General features: G+C 42.2%; 1 protein-coding gene across 5 annotated transcripts in view; it reads left to right on the top strand.

Annotated features, from left to right (window-relative positions):
- nrcama (neuronal cell adhesion molecule a) overlaps positions 1-24,228 on the top strand; it is a 405,372-nt gene that overhangs the window by 251,410 nt on the left and 129,734 nt on the right. The window contains exon 1 of one of the 5 annotated variants that reach the window (XM_060839990.1): positions 15,245-15,331. The exons of the other annotated variants lie outside the window; for them this stretch is intronic. The gene's annotated coding sequence lies outside the window, so the exon portion shown is untranslated. Of the gene's footprint in view, positions 1-15,244; positions 15,332-24,228 lie in introns of those variants that run through there. 5 annotated transcript variants of the gene reach the window in all.

Below are 24,228 nucleotides of genomic sequence, written 5' to 3'. Positions count from 1 at the left end.
ACAATCCTTTGATAAGCACATGGATGATTTTGGGATAATGTAGGGGGATGAGCTGAGAATAGTTCACAGGTCAGTGCAACATTGAGGGCTGAAGGGCCTGTTCTGCGCTGTATTGTTCTATGTTCTAGAATAGATTCCCTACAGGATGGAAATAGGCCCTTTGGTCCAATAAATCCACACCGACCCTCCGAAGAGTAACCCACCCAGACCAATTCCCTGAATCTATTACTCTACATTTTCCCCGAACTAATTCACCTGACTTGCACATCCCTGAACACTATGGGCAATTTAGCATGGCCAATTCACCTAACCTGCACATTTTTCTTTGGATTGTGGGAAGAAACCGGAGCACCCAGGAGGAAACCCACGCAGACAGGGGGAGAATGTGCAAACTCCACACAAACAGTCTGCCAAGGCTGGAATCGAACCTGGACGCTGTGAGGCAGCAGTGCTTACCACTGAGCCACCATGCTGCCCAGATATTGGCAGGCTCAGACCACCCGTGATGTGAGATGGTCAATTCACTGAGTGTTAAGTGGAAATTAGTCACAAGGTTGTAAGTTGAAGCCCCACTGCAGAAAATGAAGCAAATTCTAGGTTGCCGTCTCGGTGCAGTGCTGGGGGAATGCTGTCTCGTCAGGTTTGTCTTTCAGCTAGGACATTCAGTTTTGTTTTCGGCGAACATATGGTGGCATTGTTTGAAGTCCAGGGCACTTCACCTTGGTGCCCTGACCAAACATTTATTTCTCAATCAACACTTACTAAAATAGATTATTTGGACATGATCACACTGCCATCTGTGCACCTTGCTGTGTGCAAATTGGTTGCTGTTTTAATATTGATTACATTGACTACATGTCATAAGTCTTAGAGCATTGAGCACTTTTGGATGCTTGACAGGGCTGGACAGACTGGATGCTGGGGTCAACATTAGAGGGGTGCTGGAAAATCATAGCAGGGTCAAGCAGCATCCGAGGAGCAGGAAAATCTGGATGCTAGGCTGATGATTTCCCTGGCTGGGTGTTCTACAACAGTGGGTTATGATCTCATTATACAGATAGATCAATTTAGTTTCCACTGAGACCAAATAAATTCACTCAAACTGGTTAATCAGTGGCATTCTTTACCATAAAAGGCTGTGAAGACCAGTCACTAAATGCATTTAAGAAACAAACCCCATTTCTGGAGACTGACCATTCCAAGGGGTATGAGGACTTTGGTGTTGAGATAAAGCATCAATCAGGACCTTGTTGAATGATAGAATGGGTTTGATGGGTGGAATGGCCTTCTCCTTCTAAAATCTGTTTCCATATCCTAAATTTGGAAAACTACTGTCTAAATGTAAGCTGTTTGCTTGCTTACTTTCTGTAGGTCTATTTGTCTAATGTTTTATGAGTGTGTGCTACTTTTAATGTTGATTTTCTGTTGACTGGTAAAGACAATGCCTCAATGAACAGGGCATGGTGAGAAACCCAACAAGAGAAGGGGAGAGTGCAAGGAACAAAGTTTGGAGATAAATTAGGTTCGAGAGACCAAGAAAGGCATAGGGAAGGTAAATAAACCAAGATAATTAACAAGAAGGAGGAATGATGGCTGCAGTTGGTATAGGAATGTGGTTGAGGTGGAACATGGGAGATAAACAAAGAAAGTGGATGGGCAAACATAGGGAAAGAAGCTTTTGGAGAGAGTGAACAATTGGGAAAGGAAATATAATAAGGAAACAGTGTTGTTTTAAGTGTTGCAGTAAACTTGAATGAAGAGAAAGAAGGGGCAGCTTCTCGGGTAGCATAAAAGATGGGTAAAAGTGCAAAAACAAACGAGTGCTGAGATATTTGTGTATGTGCATGAGAGAGAATGAGGCTGAAATTGTTGCTAAGTTCAGAGTCCCTCTGAGCAAATTGCACTTCAACCCTTGTTTCCCTTTCTGACATTTCTCTTGCAGCTGATCAAAATTCATTGAGAAACCCAATAATTCATTCGTCCGTCACCATGAGACGTAGGAGCCACTTGAAAAATGTGACCTTCATTTTAAAAACAAGCTTTCTATGTCTGGCTTAGAATTTAGAAATCTCCAGACAGTGCATTCTCTGACCAGCCTGTCTGGACCAAAGGATAAAGAGAGAGATCCTCCCCTGCATATTGCATTTCAGTCACAAGAGCAGAGTACCTCTTAGACACTTCATGTAATGAGTTACTGCTGTATAATATCCAAAGTTATATTGGCAAATATAGCTATCGGCTTATATTGGTGCAAGTAGCCATACTAGTATGATCATTTAATCTGTTTTGTCAACAAGAATATGAGAGCAATGAATATTGGTCTGAATGTGACATTTATGCTTAACGCAAGAACTTTTAACACCCCCGAAACAATTAAATCAATTTTGTCCATACATTGACATCGCCCAGAAAAGCAGCACTCACTCACTTCTCATAATGATATCAGCTGTTCAAATGTGATCGGAGTTTGAGCTTATAACTGTCTGATGCAGTGGAGGGGATGTGATCTCTGGAGTGACTCTCAAAACAAGTGGATAGCAGTTGTCAGAATAGCTGTTCGCTGATGTAGAGAGAGAGATTTTATTGTTTGGCTTTTTATCGCACTTTGATTTCACACATTATTTGTATTGTTGTTATGTACAGCCAGCTTGTAATCACAGTTCAAACCTTTGCTACACACTTTGGAGGCAATCTGACTAGCATGTATGCTGCTGATTGAACTTTTTTGGTAAATTAATGTAGCGCCCACATCATTTTGGGATAAACGTTACACTAGTAAATAAAATGACAGAAATTTGCCACTTTTTGTGACAGTAATACGAGTATAAAATGTGGAATGAGAAAAGACCGCTCTGATATTAATTCACAAGGGCACAGAACTCTTAGAGCACAAAATTTCACTTCAATACCCTGAAGGTAGGTGAACACTTGAGGGCATTATCAAGGGAGTGTGGCCTTGTTTGAGCTGCCATCTTTTGCATATGAGGTGAAACCACAGGTCTGCCCTCAAAGGTGGGGGTCAGTGATTTTTTTTTGGGAAGGACGCTGTTTGCAACTATTAGTATTTGATTCCAGAGATATTTTCAGTGTATAAGCAGCACACCATCCTGCACTGAGCATTCAGATACAGAGTGTTTGAAAAGATTTGTAACTCAGGTTATGGATGAGGTTGCAGATTCGTTCTCCAAGCCAGTGTGGTTTTCTGCAGACGTTTTGTCGCCTTGCGAGGTGACATCATCAGTGTGCCTTCAATAAAGTGTTGGTGGTTCTATCCCACCTGGTGTTTGTCCATCTGATTGTTGGTACTTGCGGTTCTGTATCTGAGCGGTTTGTATACGGGGCCTAGTTCAATGTGCTTCTTGATTGAGTTCCTGTTGGGGTCTAGGTTAGAGTGGTGCTGGAAAAGCACAACAGGTCAGGCAGCATCCGAGGAGCTGGAAAATCGATGTTTTGGGCAAAAGCCCTTTATCGGGAATAGCTCTATTCCTGATGAAGGGCTTTTTGCCTGAAACGTCGATTTTCCTGCTCCTCGGATGCTGCCTGACCTGCTGTGCTTTTCCAGCACCACTCTAATCTAGACTCCGGTTTCCAGCATTTGCAGTCCTTGTTTTCACCTTCCTATTGGAGTGCCAGGCTTCAAGGAATTCTCTGGCATGTCTCTGTTTTGCCTCTGCTAGAGTGGTTACGTTCTCCCGGTTGGGTCTGTGTCCTCTGTGTGGTTGAAAATGAGAGTGCTGGTCATGTCTGGCAGTGGCAAGTTGGTGATCAGTTTTCTTCCTGTTTGTCCTATGTAGTGTTTTTCCCCAGTCCTTGCAGGGTATCTTGTAAATAATGTTCATCCTGTTGGATGTGGGTGTTCGGTCTTTAACCTTTGTGAGAAGCTGGTGAAAGGTTTGTGGGCTGCTATGATTCCTAAGGGCTTGAGTAGTTGTTTCTGATATATCTTTGATGTATGGTATAGTCACTTGCGTGTCTGGTCGCGTAGTGTTTCCTCCTTTAGGTTTGTTGAGCATGTATCAGAGGATAGTGCTCTTGGGACACCTGCTTCGTTTAAATCCCTTGAATAGGTGTCCCTCTTCTGCCTTCTGGAGTTCTTCCACACACACAACAAAGGACACGAATTCCACTGGGACAATGTAACCTTCATAACCGAAGCAAAACAGAGACACGAGAGAGTTCCTTCAATCCTGGCACTCCAACCAGAACTCGATCAATAAACACATTGAACTGGACCCCGTGTACAAACCGCTCAGGTACAGAACCAGATGTATCAACAAACAGAGCCACATAAATACCAGGTGGGATGGACCACCAACACTTTATCAAAGACGCACTGACGAGGTCATCAAATGATGCGACAAAATGTCTGCAGTGAACTACCCCGGCTTGGCGAACAAATCTACGACCTCATTCAATCACATCTTTTGGGCTTTATCTCACTTTTGTTCTGAAGTCTGATTTTGAGAGTTTGGCCGGTCCAGGGAAGACTTTGTCATTGTCATATTCATTCATCGCTGAAAGTCTCTTACAAAGGCCTGCAATGCCCAGGATCAATAAGACTGTTTAGTTCCAACCTTTTTAACTTAGTGCTTGTGTCTTCTCATTTGGCTCTCACGATCAGAGTTAGGTAAGCAATACTTGTCAATTTTCATGATCGTTGTTAGCATCTCACATACCTGCACAAATGATCTGTATGTGAAACATCCATCTGCACCAAATATGCAGATCAATTTCAAAAACTGGGGACGAAATATGAAAACTGGAATGAAAAGACAGCTGGATTCTTCATGCTTGTTGTGACAAAATGTCTTCCATTCTGGGAGTTTCTTCACGGACTTAGACCTAAGTACCAGAAATATCCTTATTGTACATCCCAGAAGTTTTCCAACGCATCACTGCCTTTTCAAGGTCAGACTTGAATGTTATTTTACTGGGAGGTGATACTTAGAATACATACAAGATGGGAAAATGATATTTTCAGTACATGGACAAATGTCTTTGAGATGCAGCTTAGATGTTGATTATCCTCAACAGTAAGATTCTAACTGAGCAGATGCTTTCAGTTAGAGGTTGATAAATACATCTTGATCTTTTGCCTTTGTTGTTAGCAGTGGCGCTGGTCTGAGTAGTCAACATATCAGTTACAAATATTATGAAACATGCCCTGAAATCAAGTTGCTGGTTACAAGCCAACCCCAGTTTGAATTCAGCTAGCGTCCTCCATTTTGGTCCTTTGAGTTTATATTTTTCAATTCAAATCCTTTGCGTTATTATTTTTGCTCTCGTGTATGAACTTTTTTTCATTGTAAGCATTCTTCCAGGTGAATCTCAAAATGTATATTCAAGTCTCATCCCTGAGATTTAAAGCAGGATTATAGCTCAATAAATCAGTGTGGAACTAAAGGATGTGCCAGTTTCAGTATGTAAAAAGCGCAGCAAGAGAGGGTTTAAAGCTAGATTTACTAATGGGAAATTAACTAGGAAAGATGAGGAATGTAAAAGCAGGGGTGCATCTTGGGACTAATGATCACAGTATAGTAAGGTTTGAGGTGAAAGTTGAGAAGCATCTAAGTGAGACAAAGATTGGAGGAATAAGTTGGAGGAGGGGTCTGAGTTTAACAGAACGAGAATTTAATGAGGGAAAAACTTACAGATGAACAATCACCTAAAACAGCAATGTGAAGCATGGAGTGCAGCAGAAATGCATCTCATTGAATGGAAAGGGTGAACTAGCCAACATGGTCACTCCATGATCTATAAGGAAAGAGAGTCAAGTCAAACAAATGAAAATATACACTATGCAAGTGCGGACATGAAAAATGGATAATGTACAGTAATACAAAATTGTTAGGAAGAAGCCAATAAGATGGTCAGAAGATAATTCAAAATTAAATCATCAAAGTAAAGGAAATGAAATAGGAAGGTATTCCAGAGGTGCAGAGAAGTAACCAGAAAAATCAGGAAAGGGATGGCATCATTAGATATTAATCTCTCCTCTGTAATGGCAAAGAATATTAAAAACTGCTTTGCCTCAATTTTTATTAACCAGATAAATATCATAGACGTTACTTTGGAACAAAATGTAGGCCTGGATTTTGTGATCAGCTGAGAGGCAACAGCATTTGTCACTGACCAGAAAGAAAGCTGCGCAAAAAGGTTCTGGCAATCTCTGTGGCCTGAACTTCCCCTTGTCTGAGAGCAGTTTAAATCTGGCACACAGTTCAAGAGATTTCCAAACACGTGTTGCCAGAAAACTGAAAACAAAACAATCAGAAACAAGAACAGAAATCGCTGGAGAAACTCGGGTCTAGCAGCATCTGGGGTGAGAAAGCTGAATTAACGTTTCATGTTCAGTGACGCTGCTTCAGAACTGTAGTCACATTGAAGTAGTCTTAGAAATAAACCAAAGCTGCAATTTAAGAGCATTAAAACTCTTTCTTTAATAATAACCTTCAGAATGTGAAATGAATGATTGCAATAATGGGTTTACAATAGAAATTAAAGATGAACTTTAAAACAAAACTAAAACTGTGTATAGACATAAGTTAGACATGTGATTATGAGAGCAAGGTGATGAACTGAAATGGCAAGCGACTGGGAGGTTGAGTTTGGGCTTGCAATTTGAACATGCTTCTAGTTGCTTGCTATTTCAATACACCACCTTGCTGTCAGATGTACATTTCTTCTTTAGGCCTGCTGGAATCTCCAGGAGACATTCAGCACAGAGCTGGGAAAGAGCACTTTATTCCCCGATTAGACACTTCACATCATTCCAAACTCAACATTGAGTTCAGCAACTTGAGACTCTTTCCTCCCTTCTGATATTGTTTTCTTACCCCCCTGTGCCAGAGTGTGTCTTGGTTTCACGTTTCTGCTCACAGTTGAGTTGAACTTCATCCTGTTATCAATGCCTACTCTGGACAGCACTGAACTGGATGAGAGGGTAAGCTGGGAGGAGGATGCTGTGTGATTTGGATAAGTTGGGTGAGTTGGAAAATGTGTGGCAAGGGAAGTAGAATGTAGATAAATGTGTAGTTAATTACTTTGGTAGCAAAAGCATGAGTACTGATTATTATCTGAATGATGATGGATTGGAAGAAGGGAGAACTGTGCAGTGAGAACTGGGTGTTCTTGTACACCACCTGAAAGTAAGCGTGTAAATGCCACAGATATTGAAGAAGGGCAAACGATATGTTACAGGGGGAGGTGATGGCCCAGTGATCTTATCACTGGATTGTTAATCCAGAAACCCAGGTCATGTTCTGGGGACCTGGGTTTGAATCCTGTCATGGTAGATGATAGAATTTGAATTCTATAAAAATCTGGAATTAATAATCTAATGATGACTATGAATCCATTGTTGATTGTCAGAAAAAAAAATCCATCTGATTCACTAATGTCCTTCAGGGAAGGAAATCTGCCATCTTTACCTGATATGGCCTACTTGTGACTCCAGACCCACAGCAATGGGTTGACTCTTAACTGCCCTCTGGGATGGGCCATAAATGCTGGCCTAGCCAGCAACACCCTCATCCTGTCAATGAATAGAAAAAAATGTTGTCCTTCAGAGCAAGAGAGTCCGTGTACAAGAGTAGGGATGCCATGCTGTAATTGTGTAGAGTCTTTGGTGAGACCACACCTAGAGTATTATGTACAGTTTTGGTCTTTGTATCAGAGGAAGTGTGTTTTGGCTATGGAGGGAGTCCACAGATGTTTATCAGGCAGATTTACAGGCTAGCTGGATTGATGTATGAAGAGAGACTAGATTACTTATAATTGTATTCACTGGAGTTAGGATGAATGACAGGGGATCTTACAGGAACCTGTGAAATTCTGACAGGACTATTAAGATCATTGCAGGTAGGATGCTCCCAATGAATAGAGTCCCGAGCCAGAGGGTACAGTTTAAGGGTACAGGGTGGACCGTGTAGGACTCGGATGAGGAGACATTCTTCACCCAAGGAGTGGTGTGCCTGTGGAATTCTCGACCACAGAAAGTGGTTGAGACCAATTAATGTTTTCGAGAAGGAGTTAGATGTAATTCTGAAGCTAAAGTGATCAAAGGATATGGAGAGAAAGCAGGAACAGTGTATTGAGTTGAATGATCAACCATCATTGTATTGCATGGCAGAGCAGGCTTGTAGGACTTAGTAGTCTATTTTTATGGACTAATGTTGTGTCACTTCGCAACAGCCATTACCCATCTCCTTTTGCTTTTAGCTCCTTTTGAGCTCTAGTATCCCTTACTTTTCAATCTGGACCTTTCCGAACAGCATGACACCCTTCTCATGTGCACCTCTATTCCGTCCCAAAGAAGAGTCATTGGACTCCAAATGTTCACTCTGTTTCTGTCTCCACACATCCTGCCAGACCTGCTGAGTTTTTCCAGCACTTTGTTTTCATTTCAGATCGCTAGCAACCACAGTATTTTCATTAACAAAAATATGTATTTCCTCAATCACAGGGAAGAAAAATATGACTGTTTCCTCAAAGACAAAATTAATTTTCAGGGCAGGCCAAGATCATTAGACTTCATTAAGGTGTAACTTTTCCAATGGCTTTTCCAGATGGAAAATTCATGTGTGGTTGAAGTTATCATCAACTCATAGCATTTCCACTGATTCTTCCTAACATTTGATACACCCAAGTCCATGCAATATCATTGCTGTAGCCAACAAATGGCAAGCAAAGGGAGGGTCTGGTAAGATCTCAACAACACAGTCTGTGCAACAGGGTACACTGACTAGCAACAGCCTCTGGATGTGTACATGGCACAGGACATGAGAATTGTAATGAGCTGCTGCCTGTCTGAGTGGAGTCACAATGGTGAAGGCTCAGAATTTCAACACCACATAATCTCAGCCGCAAAACAAAATGTTTAAGATAGAAATGTGGAAATGAGAATAACCTAATCAAACTTGGAGATGATAAGACTCCTGGTCCAAATTGATTTCATCTACAAATAGTAAGCAAATTAGCAGCGGAACAGTTACATATAGAGTCATAGAGATGTACAGCATGGAAACAGACCCTTCGGTCAAACCCGTCCATGCCGACCAGATATGAAAAGGCACAGTAAACAATTAATCCAATCTTACACCAAGGAAGCTAGAACAAGTTGAGGCAACTAAAGACCAATTAACGTCACCTCGGCGATATTAGAATTCTTATTCAAAGATGTAATCGAAGGACATACAAAGAAATTATGATGTTATGAAAAGAATCATAAATTTCAAAAGGAAGGGTCATATTCAAGCTTCCTTCTTGAATAATTTTTCAGAAATAACAGGAAGACCAAATGAGAGTGATGTTATAGACATTGTCATTTGTTTGGTTTTCAAAGGTTTGATACATTAAGCTCAGAACATGTAAAGTCAGGGGCAAGTAGCAGCCTGGATAGAGAACCGTCTACAATGCAGTAAATGGAGAGCAGGGGTGCAATGTGATTCCTTGGGCCAATGGGGAGAAATGTGGCTGCTCAGAAAGCAGAGACCCCTTGTTATAAACAGTACTCGGCCAGACTAGTTTTCAACTTTAAGTTATAGGAACGTGAACAAGTCCAACAGTGAAGCAAGCAAAGACTCAGATCCATCAGGTTTTGATTGTTTAAAAGCAAGGCAATACAAATGCTGGATATCTGAAATAAAAGCAAAATGCCTCAAGTCCTTGGCATGTCTGGTAGCTTCCAGTGGAGAAGAAAGAAGGATGAACACTACAAATCGATGAACAAACCGAGAGCTGCAATGCTGGAAATCTGAAACAAGGGCAGAAGTTGCTGGAGAAGCTCAGCACGGTCTGGTATCATTTGTGGAAAGAAAAAAGAAGTTAATTTTGAGTCCAGTGAACCTTCTTCAGAACTAAGTTCTCCCATCAGGCCTTCATCTAATGTTGGATTAATGAATTATGCAGATTGATAAGTGTTCATTAGCTGCAAACTTTAGTTTTCTAAAGAGAACTTTGCATTTGTAGCCAAGTGTTAATGGCAGAGTATGGTGGCTGAGAGCCTTGAGCCATTTTCAATTAACTGTTTGCTGGTGTCAGGTGCGATGGCTGGCAATGTGTCCCACATGATGGACTGACGGCAAAAGAAAAACTACCGTTCTCAGCTGGCATGAGGCAGAACATTGATGAAAATCCCACAGTATCACAATAAAAATGAAACTTGCATTACTTCTGTACAATAATTAGCAGCTGTAAGGTTAGGCCGTACAGGAAAATACAGCCTGTAGGCCCAGGATTGACTATAACAGTTTGTAAATGGCAGTTCTGATGGAAGGTGTGTGATTTGCTTGTGTTATTATCATTTTGTTTACGATTTTAGATTTAAACCAATTATGTAAACTTTTTGTCCTGCAAATAATCACACACCCTGTACCTCACACAGTGACCTACTGGCAAAATCTCCATAACACGAGAGCAAAGGTCAAGATGAGAATGGTTTTTTTGCAGAGGGATTTAATAATTAACTGAGGTTTTTTTTGGTACTGTGATTTTTAAACCTTTATGCATCAGAGTTAATAGAAGTTTGTTTATGACAACGAGAGGAAACATTGGAGGACATGAGCTTCTAGGTTTTGGAATAATTGCTTTTAGCAAAGGAAAGCCAAGAAATGGCAAAATGTTTGGGTTCAGTTGAAAGGAAGTCTGACTGAGGTCAGATGTGAGGGTAGTTTTCTCCTGGAGAAAAGAATTTCTACAAAACAACTAAGGGAATAAATTAAAAGGCAACCAGTCGTGTCCCTCTAATGTGAGAGCAGCCCTATTGTTCGGTAAGACTGTAGAACTTGATGTTTTCTCGCACGGTTGACTTTTGTGAAAATGGATGAGAATTGAAAAGTGCAGTTTGACGGAATCATAATCTCTAACATCCTTGTGAGGTGTCATGTTGTGATTTGCAAACTGAAAAATGACTGTGAATTTTTTTAATAGTGTGGCTGGAGAAGAAGTCAGAATTTCTTGTTGTTTTAAGAGATAGGTTCAGGGTCAGCTGAGAATATTTGTAGTGCCACTCGGAATGGAGTTTACAGGACAGTATATGGGCACATATCAAAGTCACCATTAGGCAGTTCCTGAACAAGTGGCCACATCTTCCTTGGAGCTTCCTCAAGAATGCTGTGCAGCTTTGCTATGGAATGCCGGAGTCTGGGACTTCACTTAAGTCCGTTAACAGATTGCAAACATCTCCAACTGCAGTCAACCAGAGATTGGCCATCAAGGCGTTTGGCTGCCATTAGTTTGTAGACCATGGAGTGTATTCTAGTAGAGCTTACTAGGTTCCATGCTGTCAGTTAGGGAGAGTTTTTTTGTGGTTTCCCAAAAGGCAAATGCTGATGTAGGAAACTCAAAATCCCAGAAATAATCCTCACGACTTCCAGGGGATGGATACCTACAACAATTGTGGGGCAATTCCTCAGCCAGATTGAGCAGCAGTGCCCTGCTGATGGATAGATCTGGGCAAGTGTTGCAGTGCCTGGTGTGTTGGCTGTGCTGCCCAGGACGGTACCCACCCAGTGTTGCTGTGAGATTCACTCTCACTTTGGCGTTTGTTCTGGTATTACAGAGATGTTGCTAGTAGGTCGCTGTGCCAGGTATCGGATCCTGGGTGAGCAATTATTTGCAGGGCAGCAAGTTCTTCCCAGGCCTTTGGGTTGTTGGGTGGAGAGCTGAAACAGTCAATGTCTGGTGGAAGTTGCTATTTTTCTGAAGCAGCCTCTTATGAATATATTGTTTTTTAAAAAAAAGCAAAACTTATACCCTCTCAATCCAAAGTTTCATTTTGGGATGCATCTTGTCCAGTATTACCATCAGCTAGGATAGCACTTGGTGATGGAGTACTGATCAAGACCTGTAAGAATTTCCTCTTAAAGACAGCCAGACTGCTGCTTTGAGGAGGTAAGAGTTTGCATTGGGGTGGGGTCATTCATATCCGACGAAGCCTGTATCTGTTGAGTCTTTCACATACGAGAGGAGTAGACCCTCTCAAGCTTGCTCTGTCATTTAATATGCTCACAGTTGACCCGATGACTCTACATTCCCACCCACTTTCTGCTTATCTTTCATCTGATTCATCCTTATGCCAGCATGAAGGCTTGAAAGAAAAGCTTAGTTTTCTGAAAGAAATATTTCTTGCACTCCGTTGGACGCAAACACATTCCACAGTCACATGCTTACACTTGAAAGACCATAACACTTTTTTCATTTTGTTAGCTGAATATATAAAAGGTGAAATGTAGTTAGATTGGCTCATGATATTTCCCTAATCTGAAGAGCAATGGTATTTGATTACATGGGCAATATCCTGCACTAACCAGGTCTGAATGGCATTGTGCTCTATCTTTGCTATAGCTGGAATGACTTTTTTTTCCATTTTAGACACTAAATCTTGTTGCAACATGAACTATGAAGACTGAATGTTTCGGGTTTCTCATTCAATCACCAGTTTTCATGCTTGAGTTGAATCTGACTGTGCTGATGTTTATAACCATGCCAAATGACTCCCTGCTCCTGTTGGCCACTTGTGAACACTGAGCAGGTATCATTGGATAGGACTTCCAAAACAACTCATACCAGGTTGGAAATGTTAACTCGGTTTCTCTCTCTATGGATGAGCCAGACCTGTTGAGTTTGTCCAACCCTTTCTGTCTCTCAGCCAGTGGGAGGCTGCCTGATCATCTTGTCCTCATCTTGTATCCTAAGTGTGCTGATTCCTAACATTAGTGACCCAACTGCTTAAGGCCACATTTTCGTGTGGCAGAGTGGTTAGCACTGCTGCCTCACAGCGCCAGGGACCTGGGTTCAATTCTACCTTTGGGCAACTGTCTGTGTGGACTTTGCGCATTCTCCCTGTGTCTGTGTGGGTTTCCTCTGGGTGCTCCAGTTTCCTCCCATAGTGCAAAGGTGTGCAGGTGAGGTGGATTGGCCACGTAGTGGGCAGATTAGGTGGGTTAGCCATGGGAAATGCAGGGTTATAGGGATAGAGTAGGGGTCTGGGTCTGGGAGGGTCGATATGGACTCAATGGGGCTGAAGGGCCTGCTTCCATGATACCTTGATCCGATCCATTCACCGTGCTAATGAGGGCAGAAGTTAGGATCCACTTGTCCTTTGTGCCCTTTGTACGTCTCATAGGCAGGATTTTGTTTTCACGTTTTCACATTTTCATTGATAGAAAAACATTGCAGACAGTTTATGCTGTTGCTGTCTTACAGACCTCACTGTTCTCTGTTGTGATGATATATCCTTTTCTCTCTCGTATCTTTTGACACCAGCCATTGGGTTGTTGCAGCATGTCATTTCAAGACCTATCCATTGAACTCACGATCACAGTGCTGCGTAACCCACACTACATCTGTCTGTCAGGTTACACAGAGAAAGAATTGAAAAATAGTTGCATGTCACGGGTTGAAGTGCCAATCATACTATTTGTTTTAGATGATGCCAGATTAGTGACAAACTATGAATTCTGAATTGGAAGACCTTGCTATGTGGGCAAATAAATGTTTCTTGTGTAGCCTTAGTTTCTCTGAGAAACTATTTCCCTGAACTCATTGTGACGCTGATGCAGCACTAATGAAAGAAGAGTGGGTAGCTGACTGAACTGGTGTGTGTGTGTAACCAGATGCTAAGAATCATGACGTTGGTCTTGTCCTCCTTGAGACCTTGGTGTTGGAAGGTAAGGTAGAGGGGAGGCAGGTGGAGTCGATACAGTATTTTCAATGGAAAGTTCACGTTGCACATGCTAGAGGGGTGATAATGAATACTAGGGCCAGGATATTTAGCTTCCTGTTTATTTTTGTGTTGGGGTCCATCGGGCAAGTGGTAAATACTAACATTTACCAGACTTCAGCTTTTTAGATGTTTACAGAAGGTGAGGCATTGATAGCCCACTCCAGAATCCTCAGTCTCTGTATAGCTCCAGTACCTACCCAGCTATGTATGCCCAGCTTTTTGGCCAATGGTGACCCTGATCCCTCTATCCACTTTGGTAATGGTCATGTTTTGGATATCAGGGATGAGGTGGTTGGGCTTTGGTTTGTTAGAGTTGCTCAACTCCTCTGCAATATGCTTGTTTATTTTGAGTTGAAGCCTGGAGGTTGGTGTTGTAGGCAGGCACAGGCTGCTGCATTCACAGAGGCATTGTGCACAGGAACTAGAAGATGGTCGCCACGTGCAAAAGGAGAACACAAGTCTTTCATTTCTATTGTGTTTTTCATGCTCTTAGCATCTCCAAGTGCTTTGTGAACTTTTGAAGTATAGCCCTGTTATAATGGAGGGAACCATTATATGTTTTGTGCAGAGCAAACTCTCCAAGACAAAAAAAAAATGCCAGATAATCCATTTTCAATGACATTCGTTCAGTGATAAATAATGAGCTGGGCACTCTGGATAATTCACTTGTGTTTCTTAGAAATCACGTTGTTCCCAGCGATGATAGGGAAGTCCTCCCTCATTGGTGGTCTCCTCTTAGATTTTATACTCAAGCCACTGGACTAGGTTCATGGAATCATAGAATTCCCACAGTTTGGCCTATCAAGTCTGCACAGATCCTCCAAAGAGTATCCCACCCATACCTTATCCCTGCATTTCCCATGGCTAATCCACCTGCCCTCACATCCCTGAACACTATGGGTAATTTATCATGGGCAAACCACCTAACCTGCACATCTTTGGAACATGGGAGGAAACTGGAGCATCCAGAGGAAAACCGCACAAAAATTGGGAGAATATGCGAACTCCAGAAAGACAGTCGCCTGAGGGTGGAATCGAATCCAGGTGCGTGGCACTATGAGGCAGCAGTGCTTAACCATTGGGCCACCATGCCACCCCAAGTTTTCAGAATATAATCGTGTGATTGAGGTGTTGGGTGTGCTGTCAACTGAACCACATTAGGAAAGATCACTAAAGTTGACCCAAAAAGAAGCTTCAGCCCACTGCATTTGTGGAAAGGAAGTAATGTGTGGATTACATTTGATGACGGCCGCAAACAAACAAAGCAGCTGCTTTTGGAAAGCTCTGTGGTGTGCAGCAATTGAGTACTCTGACAGTGCAGCCTTGACGGGAAGGGGTGGACTTATGTCTGATCAATGAAGATGAATTGCGATGTGCCATCATGGGGATAATCATGAAGGGGAGGAGAATGAGAGGGAAGAGAGTCACATGGCTTCATTTGTTCAAGGCTTGGAGAATAGATCAGATTGCATCCAGACGTGTTAGTGCCAACAGTCTGTGTGTAAATAGCAATTGAACCTCTAAATGGGATCACAACTGCACACAATGCTCGATTTCAGATTGGAAAGCACCAGAATTCCCTGACAAAGCAGGACAGTAGCAGTGGTGAGTTGTTTTTAAAAAAATGCATGTCATTTTTAAAAGGAAAAATGATCTGTGTTAGTGAACTGTTGTTTGTGGTGTTACTGTGAATATCTCTGAAAGTTCTCATCTTTTGGACCCCAATGTTTTAAAATGATTGCAGTTATTAAAAAAAATTGGGTTCAATTGAAAAATGTTCTTCATTATTTCATTGTGTGTGCTGTGTCGATGAGCAATTCTTCAAGAATCCACTGCAAAACCAAAACCTGAAGAAATGAGGGTGCTGAAAATCAGGGGCAAAATCAGAACTTGCTTGAAAAGCTCAGCAAGTCTGGCGGCATCTGTGGAGAGAAATCAGAGTTAACGTTTCGGGTCCAGGGACCCTTCCTCAGAATCCAACTGCAGAATCTGCTGAACTTGAGGTTGTGGTGGAGGAACTGGCTCTTTGTTTAAATCACAGTGTTTAAATTAACCCTTAGAGGCCTGAGAGGCTTGGTGCCTGATTGGTTAGCACTGCTGCCTGTCAGCACCAAGAATCTGGGTTCAATTCCATCCTCAGGCAACTGTCTGTTTGGGGTTTGCACGTTCTCCCTGTTTCTGCGTGGGTTTCCACCGGGTACTCTGGTTTCCTCGCACAATCCAAAGATGTGCAGGTTAGGTAAATTGAGCGAGCTAAGTTGCCCCATAGTGTTCAGGGTATTGCAAGCTAGGTGGATAAGCCATGGGAAGTGAAAGGTTACAGGCACAGATGGGGGTAGGTCTGGGTGGGATGGTCTTCGCAGAATTGGTGTGGATTGATGGGCCGAATGGCCTGCTTCCACACCGAGAGTTCCATGAGTAGAAGCATCAATGAGCACCTAAGCGGCTGAAACATCAAGAGCTGATTTGACTGAGCCCAGAACAGGCTATCTGTCTGCGAGTTGAGGAAAACCAGTTTCGTTTTCTCAGTGACCCTACACATTTACTTTTAGCTCCTTGTGCGTCCACCCATTACTTCCACTTTGACCGAGTCTACAGGTGTGCAGGTGCTAAGCCCTGGAGTTCGACGAGAGGGCATCATTTTAAGGTGAGAGGAGAACGATTTTAAAAGGGAGATATGGGGCAATTCTTTCCGCACAGATGCTGGTTCATATGTGGAATGAACTACCAGAGGAAGTGTTAGATGCAGGTACAGTAACAGCATTTTGAAGAAATCTGGACAGGGACATGAATGGGAAAGGTTGACAGGGGTTTACTCCAAACGCAGGCAAGTGGGCCTAGTTTAGAATCTCCTGTTCCTTGGATGCTGCCTGACCTGCTGCGCTTTTCCAGCAACACATTTTCAGCTCTGATACTCCAGCATCTGCAGACCTCACTTTCTCCCCTAGTTTAGTTCGGGACATCGGGTCGCCATGGATGTGTTGGACCAAAGGATGTGTTTCCATACTGTATGACTCAACACATCTCGGTCTCTCCAGCTCCCCTTCCTTCCTTCAGATGCTCCTCAAAACTTACGGTCATCCAGGCTTTAGGCCAGTCATCCTAACATCTCCTTAATTTGCTCAGTATCCCATTTTGTCCTCTAAAGCTGTTGTGCCATGTCCCAGTCTTTCCTGCATTCAAAATACTTTATCACTGGCAGCTGGTTTTCCTGAAGTCATGTGATGTATGGCCTGGCACCGTCTATGGAGAGAAAGTAGAATTAACGTTTCGGGTCTGGTTCAGTGGGCCTTCAATGGGTTCTGACTGTTAGCCAATAATGTCCACCAGGTTGAAGGAGCTGCATTTCCACCTTTTTGAATCTTTGCACTGACTAGCATCATGTCCCCTTCAGCAAATGGGAGATGCAAGTGTCCGGCCTCTTGGCAATCAAATTGGAGAACAGGGCCCTGAACCTAAAACCTGTTTGGTTTGGCCTGAGGCTACTATTTTTGCCTTGACAGGAAGCTGAAGATGGACTCGGCGTGTTTGCCAAATGTAGAAAAACCCAAGAGAAGCGATTTAACATGTACAATTCCAATCCAGATCGATGTGTCAACAAGATTAATGCTTTCTATAAAATAACCAGCCAGGGATGCACTGCTAAAAACTACGAGGATTGCAAAGAGCAAGTTAAAAGCAGGAAACCGATGTTATGGAAGAAGGGACTACGCCCACAAGTCTTTTTTATTTACTGCTGGATAAACCTGTGCTTCCACCCATTTGTCTAAATTTCCAAATAAAATCAGGAAGAAGAAAATTGTGATTAAGAATGTGGCAGTGGACGGAGCTGGCTTATTTCTAAGGAAAAGCATTCAATGGCATCCTCTAGTGTTCTGTGATTCTAACATAAGGCAAACACCATATTGCCAGGTTTAGTGTCACTAATAGGATTGATTTTTTTTTCTAGGGTCTCAAAAATGAATGAGTGTTTTATTGGGAGTAGTGTGCTGTCAGCAGAATGGAAAGATTTGTCTGACAGTTCTGTTAGACGCTGCGGATAGCGATAGACTGTTTGCCCTAGGCTCCCTGTATCTGTGGACAGCGAAGCTGCTTATAATTAGCCACTGAAAGTCTCGGTGCCTCAGCTGTCATAGATTTACTGTCACAAGTCTCTTACTGAGCCCAGGGACCTCAGAGCTCCAGTTGTGTCGCTTTGCCAGGGATAATGTTAGTTATTTCTTTGTTGGAACCTGAATCGGTGTGTAAAATGTGTTCCTCTTGGTGGCTACTACAGGTACAGTATGTCCCAAGTTCTCTTCTTTGTGCTGTTTTAAGTCTGAAGTTGGCAATATCTTTGTAATTTTAGTAATTTACTAAGCATGGGTTGAATTACTAATACTGGAACCGAATCTTTTGAGAGATTTATTCGGCGTTCACATGTTAGGGTTTTGACAGCTCTGAACACGTTAATTGTGGGTATTTGACGGACTTTCGGATGAGAAATATCTTTTCAATCTTTTTTTTGTTTAGCTTTCTTAAGGTAAAGGAAGAGGCTTGTGTTGTCAACAAATTTAGAAACTGCACAAACTTGCTGATTTCAGCAGGAGCTGCTCAGTGTTGTATTGTTGGGAGGGTCACATTTCATCATTTCAATTTGAGATAAGCGATAGCCTGCAATTTTATGTTGTAAATCAGATGGCATCTGCTTATTTTAAGCCTTTTGTTTATGGATCTTGTGCCGATCGAAGAGCATGATGTCAGTGTTAGGAACTGATGAATTTGCTTTTTATGCATTCAGTTTGAGCACACAAACTGTATTTGAACTTAAGCTACTGTGAGATTTGTTCATTATGTGAAACTGCTCATCTGAAAGCCTATGATAGCTCCAGACATAAAAATCGTGAATGAGTTTCAGCATTTTCGAGAGAGAAAGCTAAAGTTAAAGGTTAGAGCGGAATAGCTAGGAATGTGGGTTGAAGTCACAATCGGGTCAACCATGATCGTATTTAACAACAGTGGTGCAGGTTTGAGAGGCAACATGAAATATGTTTTTAATTGACCTGAGTTGTTGTTCTGTTGTGAGCTAGTGATACAGACTTGTGTTCATTTCCATGTCAATGCAGAGCTAAGCTACATCTACATTGTCCCATCAAATTCTACAAGGTCTGTTAGCACATCTGGATGCACAGTCCTGCTACAGTATCCCAACTTGATGCTCAAAAGTAGATGCGGTCTAAAGCTTGAACATTGCGCCTTGATCCAATCATAGATATTGGCTGCAACAAAGGAGGGCAGTGGCATAATGGTAACATCACTCGACCAGTCATCCAGATTAATGCTGGTGGGGTCTTGCTTTCAAACCCCATCAAGGCAGGTTGTTAAATTTAAATTAGGTTGATAAATGTGAAATTAAGAGTTTGTCCAGGAAGACACTGTGGGTTATTGGAAAAACCTGATTCCTGATGAAAGGCTTTTGCCCGAAACATCGAGTTTTCTGCTGCTCTGATGCTGTCTGACCTGCTTTTCCATCACCACTCTAATCTAAACTCTGATTTCCAGCATCTGCAGTCCTCACTTTTTGCCTGTTGGGAAAACCCATCGAGTACATGGATGCCCTTCGTAAAGGAAGTTTCTTTCTTGACCTACATGTGACTCCAGACCCATAGCAATTGCCCTGTGAAATGGCCTGGCAAGTCATTTAGCTCAAGGCCTATTAGGGACAACAAATGCAGGAATTATCTGCAGTGCCTACGTCCTATGAAAGAATAAAATAATTTGCATTTTGGGAATAAATGTTCTGGTAGCAATTTGGAAAACTTTGCCTTGGTGGACCCAGAATATGATTTCAGGCGCAGGGTAGAGTCCTGGTTTTCACTGTGTGGGGTGAAGTCTTTCACCACTTGAGAGATTCGAACACTCTAGTGACAAATGGGATATCTCGCTGCCGACGAATAACTGGAAAGGCCAGTCTAAATGGGGAGTAGCACTATGTGCTGCACTTTCATACGTGCCACCTTTCAATAGGCATACATCTAATGTCCTGTCTGCTCCCTCTAGTAAATGTAAGAAACCTGGAACTGTAGGAAAGCAAGCTAGTTCTGTCTGTTGTCACGGTGAATCCCTCAACCTGCATCATTTCAAATATATTATCACCTGACTATCAAATTGCTGCCACCTTGCTTTGTGCAAATTGGCTACCTTTTCTCTCGACAGGACAGCAGGTTTGTACACTTGACAATGCATTTAATTGACCGTGAGGCATTCGGAGGTAACCTTGGATTGTGAGCAGTGCTACTTTGGTACAAGTCTTTCTTTCTTGGTGTTTGACATAGAAAGATAGCCAGAGTGAAAAGACAGACCTGACAGGGACTAAATCATGCCTCTCATTCTCCATTTGATTTCAGATACAACACACTTCCTAATCTTTGGCTATTAAGCTTTTAATTCTAGTTGTTCTTGTGAGGTTTGAGGCTGGGTTACTGGAGTTAATTAGCCTCCATCTGATTGTGTTGTGTGGCAACAGGCCACTAGACTACAATGATGACTCTGTGGGTAAATAGATGGCTTTCCTTTTAAACGCAAGTGTAATTGTTTGTAGTCTGGGCAAAGTGAGTGTTTAATCACTCCTGCGTTTGAAGCTGTACGTTGGCAGGAAGAAGGAAGTGCACTGTCTGAGAGGAGTGTTGGGTAACGATGTTCTGCTCAGAAGGATAACAGAATCAAACTGTCAAAATTAGTTTTTTGTTTGTATAACACCCTTCACAATCTTGTTAAGTGCTTCGAAATCAGAGTAATGGTTTTGAAGTGTTGTGATGTCAGGAAACATAACTGCCAGCCAGCCAATATGTGCATAGCAATGTCCTTAAAACGGCAATGTGATAATCACCAGGTAATCGATGATTGTGGTGTTAGTTGGGGGATAAACATCGAACAGAGAACTGCCCCACTCTTCTTTGTAATAATTCTGTATAGCTATTTGTGTGAAAGGGGAGGTTCGGTTTAACGTCCCATCCAAAATTTGGCACCTGCGACAATGTGGTACTCTGCATCAGGTCACTGGTAAGACCTGCATTGCTAAGTCAGAAAGGCAGATCTACACAGTATTGGTGTGCATGTTTCACAAGAGTTCTGGCTGGTGTGACATCATGCAAAAAGATCAGAGAATTGGGGATGGAGGTTAAGGCTTTCCAATCTGAGAGGAAAGATGATTTTTAGTTCTCTCCTCCTGTTCAGAAGGTCTTCAGTTCTGGACATGTCATTGGGTAAGTTAACAACTGGAAGCCTTGGAAAGATCCAAAAGTGGGTCTGACCTCTCCGCCGAACGTCGAGGTGATGTACTGGTTTTGAAATGTCTTTGACTCCTGTTGTAAAGAGCGGGGTGTTTCTTACGTTTTTGTGGAGCCTCACAACGCAACCCATATGGATCCCTTACCTCCATGGAAAGGTACCCATTAGTAAAGCTTACATTTGTGGGGAGGTTAAACTGAGGCTGACTCCTAATGTGAGCATAACCTGTCATGACTGAAAAGGATTCAATCAAAATGCCAAGTGCGTGTAGAAATATGGGACCAGAAAAGTTAGACTACAGTTGCCATCTAGGATGTGAATTGGAGTAATTCCATAATTCTGACTCATCTGAAAGGCTGTTTTTGATGCAGCGTCGATAGTAAGTTGAGAGCCTGAAGTTGATGGGATTTTTTAGCAAAACTATCGAGGAAAATGGAACCAAGGCTGGTTGATGGAGTGGAAAGAAGTGTTCGGCGTGCTAGAATTCAATGGAGAAACTGACTGAATGGCCTACTCCTGCTCCTACATTCCTATCATAATGAGGCACAGAGGCCCTCTGTCTAGTTAAGTTAATTTTGAGATTTTAAATGGACTGGAGTTTGTGGTTACACTTTGCAGTGTTCAATCACAACGAGGAAATGGAATTGGACTGAATCTTTTAGAACAATGACAACTGAAGTAAATGTTTCCTTACATTGTTTCACAATTGAATTGCTATCAGGTTTCCTTAAGCAATGGACAGCTTTGCATGAATCACATTTGTGTCTCGGCTGTTGATTGCTTCCAATGAGCTGTCGATTACGTCCCAAACACACTGCTTGGGTTACAAGGGAGGCAACAGCTAAGAGTTGGTCATTGGTCATTTTTGATCAGCTGTAGTAGCTTCTGCCTCTCCTAATGTGATCATTCATAGGATTAATTCAGCAGGTTTTAATTCATTGAATTTAAATTCTTTTGATATCCTGCCTTCCCTCATCTGCAACTGATCTATGCCTTTTGTTACCATCAAGCTAATTTGTTCTCATTCTCTCCCGCCCAGCTTGCCAGTTTCTGTACAGTCAAACTGAACCGAGACTCTGCTGCATGTTTCCCAGCTTGCACCGCGTCCTGTTTCCCCATCGCTTTGGTGCTTTCTGATCCACACTGGCTCAAATCCGGCGGTGGTTTTGTTGTAAAATTCTAATCTGTGTTCTTGCGTCTCCATCACCACTTAACTCTATAACCGTGTCCTGCTGTACCTTCTGAGATATCTGTGCTCCTCCAATCCTGACCGCTTGTGTGTCCCTGATTTTAATGCTTCACTATGAAGAGCTTGCTTCATCACTACGCTCTGGAATTCCCTCGGTAAAACTCTCCACCCCTTTATCTTTCTGGCAGTCATTCCTTAAAACCTCTCTCTTTGATCAAGTAGTTGATACCTGGCCTGGTCTGTTGCCTGGAACCAAATTTTATCTGCTTGAATGCATTCAAAGTACCTTGGTATGACTTTGCTACTTTGCAAGAAGTGGTGCAAGATGTATTTCAAATTTTATGGCTTGCTAGTATTACAGTGATCCACTTTTTTGAGTGGAGGTGTACATTGTGTGAGAACAATCTGACATTTACGGATACCCAATTCTTTCTGTTCTGAAATTATCATGGCACTGATCAGACACGGTACGGAAAAAAGCAATCCTGGATATGAGATGGCTTGCAGAAAGCTGTATTGCTGAGAGCTGTGATGATGAATTTTAGACAAGAGTCCACAGTCAAACTAGTGAATAGTTGCAGCCAGGTCTGTTTCCCTAATTGAAGAGTGCGGTGCTGGAAAAGCACAGCCGGTCTGGCAGCATCCGAGGGGCAGGAGAGATCAGGAACAAAGAGCTTATGCTCAAAACGTCGATTCTGCTGTTCCTTGGATGCTGCCTGACCTGCTGTGCTTTTCCAGCACTACACTCTTCGACTCTGATCTCCAGCATCTGCAGTCCTCACTTCTTCCCTCTTTCCTTAATTGGGATATTGTTTGTTTGATAAGGAAGGGTGCAGTGCCATGGGAAGATTTAAGCATCAAAACAGTGCAAACAAATCCATTGAATGTCCATGAACACATAGGAAATAGTGACCATCGCCTCATGTTGAAAATGAACAGATGTGAAGAAGAATTCCAAATGAAAGATTGAGGACTGAAAATTTAGTTGATTTAGTGGCTCAAAAATGTAATGCCTCAAGCCACTGGTTGGAAGAAAGCCTGACAAACAAACCAGAAGTGTTAGTATTTAAATACAAATTGTTACAAAGGTTAAACATATTTCAACTGGATATCAAAGCGTAACATGTTTTCTATCGATGTACCAAGAAGTTCAAACCAAAAATAGGGTTTTAAAAGGAAGCTTATGATAAATAAACAGTAAAATCAGGGAGGTGCTTGATGATCAAGCAAAAATGCAAAAAGCATTGGATGCTGGAAATTTTTCATAAAATCAGAAAATGCTAGAATTGTTGCACAGGTTTTTCACCAGAGTTGGGAAAACCCAGTGATGCATAGTAACAGAAGCAAGTATAGCAAGGGAAAACGTGAGAGGGGAGTATAGGAGACAATTGCTAAGTATGTCAGGAGCGATTACATGTCCAAACGGTTGAAAGTGCAACAAAGGGGATGGAGGTTGCACAAGGAAAGAAATGAGAGGTGGGTCTCAAAGCTGATATAAATGGGAATCACAGCATCACTCTTAACAGCAGTCATCAGGAAAGGTGGAGGGAGAGGTTACCATCTAAAATTGTTGATCTCAGCGTTAAGTTCAAGAGATTGTAAAGAATGTAATTGGAAGATAGGATACCGTCTCTCAAGTTCATATTGAACTTGTTTGGAGCTGTGCAGGAAGATAATGACAGAGCATGAGATGAGCCCAGAGCTAAAATTACAGGTATCTGGCAGGTCAAGCCACACTTAGAGGCTGAGTGAAGGTGCTTCTTCGTATGGTCACACAATCCGTGTGTATACGAGTATTGCTGGAAATAAAACACATTTTGCTAACACTTACCATCTTGGTCTCAGCATGATCATTCACAAGAAATCACAGTGTAAAGTGGGAACAACATGTTTATGCTGTATGAGAAGATCATGCTGTTTCATTCGCCAGTGGACTCTGATTTGGATGGTTTGCACTCTGGAATGAGCCACAGGATGGCTGTCATCTATTTTGTTGAGTTTAAATGGGACAATGTGTGCCTGAAAACAACAGGGCCCATTATAT

The sequence above is a fragment of the Hemiscyllium ocellatum genome, chromosome 19 (assembly GCF_020745735.1).
Source record: "Hemiscyllium ocellatum isolate sHemOce1 chromosome 19, sHemOce1.pat.X.cur, whole genome shotgun sequence".
Lineage (NCBI taxonomy): Eukaryota > Metazoa > Chordata > Chondrichthyes > Orectolobiformes > Hemiscylliidae > Hemiscyllium > Hemiscyllium ocellatum.
The sequence above is the reverse complement of the archived record's forward strand: the minus strand, read 5'-3'. Positions and strand labels throughout refer to the sequence as shown.